A 6,542-nucleotide genomic window follows, 5' to 3' on the forward strand; every position below is an offset into this window, starting at 1 on the left:
ACACTTCATTTAGGTAAACATTTATTGCTAGTCGACGTTTCGGACAGGCTCTGTCCGAAACAATGAAGTGTTTCTCAATTTCGCATATATATATATATATATATATATATATATATATATATATATATATATATGACAGAAGCCAACAGCCACAGAAACCAAGGGGCACAGGGGATTTTTTTTTAATCAATTTATTTATTTTGTGGTGTTGATCAATTTCGAATATTACTAAATATGTTATCGCTTAAAGCTAATTGATTAGAAAAGCAGAAGAAAAAACAACCACCTGCCGCCGGTGCGATCCGAACCCACGACCTCCGAATTACGCGTCCGGTGCTCTACCTCTGAGCTATGGCGACGGCATTCAAATCTTCTGCTTTCGGGGGTATTTATGTTTACAAGTAACCTAACCTTGAGAGTGTTCACCAGCGCCACCCACGTTCATAAGCGGCGGACGTAGAACGTCCTGAGTTACCGCAGGTGTGACGTAGAACGTCATCGAACGGAGAGGGTGAAAGCTGCGTGAGAACCCTCTTATGCTTCCTATGGCGTCAAGGCTGCCAGAACCGAGGCCCTCGCTAAGCAATTAAGCAAACAAGGGAAGAGGAATGAGGGGCTCGTTATAAATATGACAGGTATGATATATATGATATATATATATATATATATATATATATATATATATGTACACACACTTGAAAGCAGCGAGGTGTACATCACGTTTCGGCCGGGGCCGACCCAGCCTTCGAAATCCGGTTTCAGACTATGGCCGATCCCCGGATATACAGGGTGTTCAAATTACTCGATCGTTCAAATTAACATCCTCTTCTTCAAAGATAGCCTCTCATATATGGTTGCAAGCACTTTATTGTCCCTCATTTTTAGCTAAGCTGTCAACAAGCTTTACATGGACCTTGATCTTCCTCCTCTCAATATTATCGCATTCCTGTTCTCTTAGTGGCCGAACATTCCATGCGCTTTTAATGGCAAACAGCCATGTGTATTTAGCGTGTTCAAAAATTTCAAATAAAGGAACTGTGCAGAACAATGGCTTTCAGGTTACTGCATACCTAAGTCTTCAATACAGCTTCAAGTTGTCGTCCGAAATTATTTCTAAAGCGCGGCCTCAAGTTATGAACTTCTGAAATGAAGAATAGTAAGTCAATACTAAACAATGGCTCTCACAGATCACTCAGTTGGGTTGCGAGTCCTAAAGCACAGACCTGAAGCGGCGCATCCTAATTCGGGCACGCGGCGGGACTGCTCCGGCCGCTACATTCCGATGGAGAGTGGAATTGCTTTTTTTTCCACTTTTTCACTTTTTTTCACATTTTAAACTTTTTTTTTGCTGTAAGCTGCGGAGTGCGCTACAACTATTTATATCAGAGTGGCTTTGGTAACTTGTTTTCTGTTACTGATGTCTCGATTTAAGAACGGTCACCTATCGCTAGAAAATCGGAAATGGAAGACGGCACTAAGTGCGGCGGAATACCTGCCGTAAGCGTCTAGCACACATGGCTCTTGCCAATCTGTACAATGGCAGTTCAGTTTACTGATATGAGCACAGCTATTCAGATCAGCGTCGGGAGAAGGAGATATCCAAACGCCTCCTACGCGGACTGTCGCAACCCTGTTATGCTTGGGGGAAAAACACAGCGCACTCCTAAGACAAAGACGAAGAAAGACAAGACGATACAGCGCTGTATGGTCTTGCCTTTCTTCCTCTTTGTCTTAGGAGTGCGCTGTGTTTTTCCCCAAGATGAACTACCAACTAGCCCGTACATCCACCCTTGTCTGTTATGCTGCCGCTTCTACCTTGCTATCGCCAGGCACAATGAAGCCCTCGTTGCAAAGGTGGATGCAAATTCGAACATAGGGACTTCCTTCGTTAGCAGTCTATGCCGTCAAAAATAATAGATGGCAGAGCGGGTGCCGGTGTGTTAGGCCCATGCAAACTGCGTTCCAGCTCCATGGATCAAGAAGAGAGGCGACGCTGCATGCGGACTTCAAAAACTGTGTCGTAAACGCCTCTCCTGAGTTATTTCCTTCCTGTATGGCTGCGACAATCACAGCCCCTTAGTGACTCAACACTGTCGGCCGGAAGAGTAGACGGACCGCGCCTCATCAGCAGCTCTGCGGCATCTTCCGGTAAGACGGCTGGTGGCGAGATAACCTCCAGCGCTGACGACTAATTTTTTATTTGCTCACTGGCATGAAGTTACCCTCGCTTCCGCCTGAGACACTCTGATACCGGCGGACTTATCGCAGAGTGCCACATCCGTAGCCATGACGACGCGCTGTTGGCTCGCCGATCCGATGAGCTGAGCAGGACGCGCGCTGCTCTGCTGGCATGTCTGTCTCAGTGTATGATCCCTCTGGTATCTTGTTGGTCATCATTTTCAATTGGTCCCCATCACTGGATCCTGCATTTTTATGACTCTCTGGTCAATAAAATCGTCCTCACCTGTCTAACCGGACAAGCGGAAGTTGGCCTAATGTTTACAGCATTCACATGTTGGCATTTCAGTAAATGCTGGTACGAATAACAGCTTTCTAATATAAGTCATATACAGGTATCGCATACGTGATCGATTTAGTCATGTACCAATCATATAGAAAAAAACTGCATGGTTCGACTCCCCTTAATCGGGAAAATAAATAACAAATCAAAACTATGCTCTATTTTGTGGCGTGACACACTCTAATTCCGACTGGTGGCGGAGTTCTCATGTGCCGAGGGGGTTGAGGAAATGGAGTAAGAATAACGCGGAGTGAGCGACTCAAAATTCTGGCCTCTTTATCACGAGTGGCGCTGGCATCCAACCTAAATGATTTCGGACCGTAATGATTCCCATGGTGATCATTCCAAAATGTACGACGCGAAGTTAGGTGTGTGTGTGCGTGCGTGCGTGCGTGTGTGCGTGTGCGCGTGTGTGTGTGTGTGTGTGCGTTCGTGCGTGCGTGTGTGTTTGTGTGTGTGTGTGCGTGTGTGTGTGTGTGCGTGTGCGTGTGTGTTTGTGTGTGTGTGTGTGTGTGTGTGTGTGTGTGTGTGTGTGTGTGTGTGTGTGTGTGTGTGTGTGTGTGTGTGTGTGTGTGTGTGTGTGTGTGTGTGTGTGTGTGTGTGTGTGTGTGTGTGTGTGTGTGTGTGTGTGTGTGTGTGTGTGTGTGTGTGTGTGTGTGTTCCAAACGAGCACTTGCATTGAGGAGTGAACAAGTGGCCGCGTTGGGTCTACAAAAAGTTATACGCAATTCATTAGGTTTCGGCGAGCAACGGCCACGCGAAGACGAGCCACTGCAGTCAGACATTCATCCAGAGAAACAGACCAATGCTGCAAACCACACCGAGTGTTCCAGTGGAGACTGAGGACGACCCCGATCCATTGGGTTCGTCGCAGCCAGTCAGCTGGGCAGCCCCACCGTAGACTCTCTTGTTCGCAGTTACGGCCGCTTCAAGGGATACAGGACACGGCAGAGAAAGTAATTCTTCGGAGCTGGCTGCGTGTTGCCAGTAATATACTAAAATAAAAAGAGACAGTAAAACTCTTAAATATTTCAGACGACTTTCAGCAGAGCTGTCGTTTGCGAGGGGACAAATGAGGCTATTTTCTACATCCTGTTCGGGGTTGAAAAACAGAGTACCGTATCTGAGTGTCTTTGTAAGCTCATTTCGGGAGAGTTCCGACGCACATTTGCTCTCTATGTGTTTAACAGAAGCGATTTGTATTTCCAGAGCTTTTGAAGCAGTCCGTGAGGTCCTTCTTCACATCGGACACCTTTAAAAGAGACCGAGTCTATTTGTAAAGAAACATACTTCGAGAGCTTTATCACACAAAACCTCTGTGAAACGACACAGGTATGAAGCGAAAATAATGTCAGTGTTACGTAAGGATGTTGCAAGAAAACGGTTCCACTGGGGTTTAGAACGAATTGTTGACTTCACAGAGACGAAAAGTGGAATGCGAGGTGATGCAGGTCACAGCATCTGTTCATGCGTTGCCCTCTTCGGCTGGGCAACATAGAACTTATCGTTTACTTCATCATCATCCGCCTAACTACATCGATTGCAAGAAAGAGACCTCTCCCGTATCCCTCTAATTAACCCAGCCCTCTGCCAGCTCGGCCCCCCTATCCCCAAAAACTTCCCAATCTCGTCCTGCCACCTAACATTTCGACACCCCTGCTACACTTTTCTTCTCTTGGACTCCACTCCGTTACCCTTAACAACCATCGCTAACTTACCTTCGCATTACATGCCTCGCCAATGTCATTTCATTTTCTCTATTTCAACTAGAACATCATTAACTCGCGTTTGTTCCCTCACTCACTCTGCTTTATTCCTGTCTTTTAACATTACATCTGTCTTTATAGCTCGCTGCGTTATCCTCAATTTAAGACGAACCCTTTTCATTGGCCTCCACGTTTCTGCTCTATAGATGAGTACCGGTCATATGCAGCTGTTATATCTCTCTTGAGGATTACTGGTTCTAAAAATAAATAACAACAATGTGCGTCGCCTCCCTACTGAAACGTTCCATACGATCCACTCGTATGGAATTATGGGATTAGGCAGTCCATAAGACATAGAAAAATATATGGAGATCCGTACGTTTTTCTGCTATGTTCATAAGCATTTCAAATGGTTCCTTACAATTACCATACACTGTCAAGACGTCGTATGGAGTCCGTAAGATTCTATACGTGCTTTTTGTGCTTTCCCATACTTCTACTTTTTGTTTTGTTATGGTTTTACGCTTTTTTTTTATTCCATACGTGCTTTTTTCTCCGACGTGCAGTTAAACCTGGATATAACGAAGTTAAAGGGTTCGGGATTTTTCGATACATCAAGGTTCTCGGTACATGCAGTTTTCTTAAGAAAACCCGAAAGGGCAATGCAGAACGGAAGCCCAAATAAGAAATTAATGTAGGAAAAATCACCTTGAAAATGTTTACGGGAAAACCCCATTATTCGATGTCTGATAGCACGACGCCGCGGCATCCTCCACCACCCCCGCCGCGGCTCGCGCAACGTCTGTTTAAAGGCGCGTTCACACTTGCCCAAAAATTTATTTTAGAATACTGCGATCTTGTACACAAGATCATAGCCGGTGGGAAACAATGTGTTAAGATACGAAAATACAGACACATACGAACAAAACAGAATTGCACATAGAAAATCGGCAAGAAAATACCGCGACGAGGTCATCAACAATCATCACTTCAAGTGTTCTTCAAACAAATGCAATTATCTCTGCATGAAAACATCATCTGTGAGGCTATTCCAATCAGTGATGGTCCTTGAAAAAAAAGAATATTTGAAACAATTAACTCGAGAATTTAATGGTGTTATGGAAAGAGAATGGTGATTTCTAGTTTCGTACCCCGAGGAATGAGTACGGATGTTAGAGGTGTCAACATTGAAATTATTATGAATTAATTGAAAGAAAAATTTTCAGCGACATTTCCGCTTTATGTTAGTGATAGAGGATAAGCCGCTTTTTTTTGAGGAGATCACTGTCTGATGCTCGCCCGTAAGTGTTATATATAAACCTTACTGCTTTCTTTTGGATTCTTTCAAGTTTGTTTATGTTTTCCTTTGTGAACGGGTCCCAGATAATGACTGCATATTCTAAGATTGGTCTAATAATACTGTTGTAGGCAAGGAGGCATGTACCAGGGGTCGCTAACTTAAGCGAGCGTCGTAAGAAGAAAGAGCTTTCGGAGAGCTTTTGCTCTCAAAACATAGTCGACATGTTTGATCCAAGAGAGGTTATCAGAAATCCATAGACCTAGATACGTATATTCTTTAACTTCATGAAGAAAATTATTATTAGCAGAGTAGTGATATAGAATAGGGTTCTTTTTAAGTGTTTTTCTTATAAATACGTTTTTTTTTTTTCAGAATTAATCGACATTTGCCACTTCTCACACCAAGGAACTGTTTTTGCAAAATCATTATTCAGCCTAATTTGATCGTCAGTCGAACTTATTTGCTCATACAGCACACAGTCGTCCGCATACAACTTAATACCTACTGACAGGTCATTAACAATATCATTAATAAATATTAATCCAGCGAGCGAAGCGGATTCGGCCCCTTTTGACGCCGAGCGAGGCCGAAAGCGGCGCGACGAGGCTGGTCGGTCATGACCGATATCCGCCGCGCGGCGACAAACATGGCGGCGCCCTTCGAAGCCGGACCTCTCGCTTCGGACTGAATTCTCGTTGTTGCTGCCTTTTTCAGTGCTTTCACTGGCCATAAATGGGGCTTCAGACCCCTCCCTCCTCCCCTGGAATTTTTTTGGAACTGTCACCGACCGCAGCACATCCCAAGTACTTACCGCGACTTCTGCTATCATAGTTTTGTTCTTGCCTGAATCGGTTGGTTTCATTCATTTATTTATTTATTTATTTATTTATTTATTTATTTATTTATTTATTTATTTACCCTCAAGGCCTAGGAGGCGTTACAGAGGGGATAGGTACAGGGGTTGAACAAAATGCCAACAAAACAATTTGAAAAAAAATAGAGATAAAGCACACGC

This window comes from Amblyomma mixtum, chromosome 7 (assembly GCF_055824585.1).
Source record: "Amblyomma mixtum isolate Tamu chromosome 7, ASM5582458v1, whole genome shotgun sequence".
NCBI classification, from domain to species: domain Eukaryota; kingdom Metazoa; phylum Arthropoda; class Arachnida; order Ixodida; family Ixodidae; genus Amblyomma; species Amblyomma mixtum.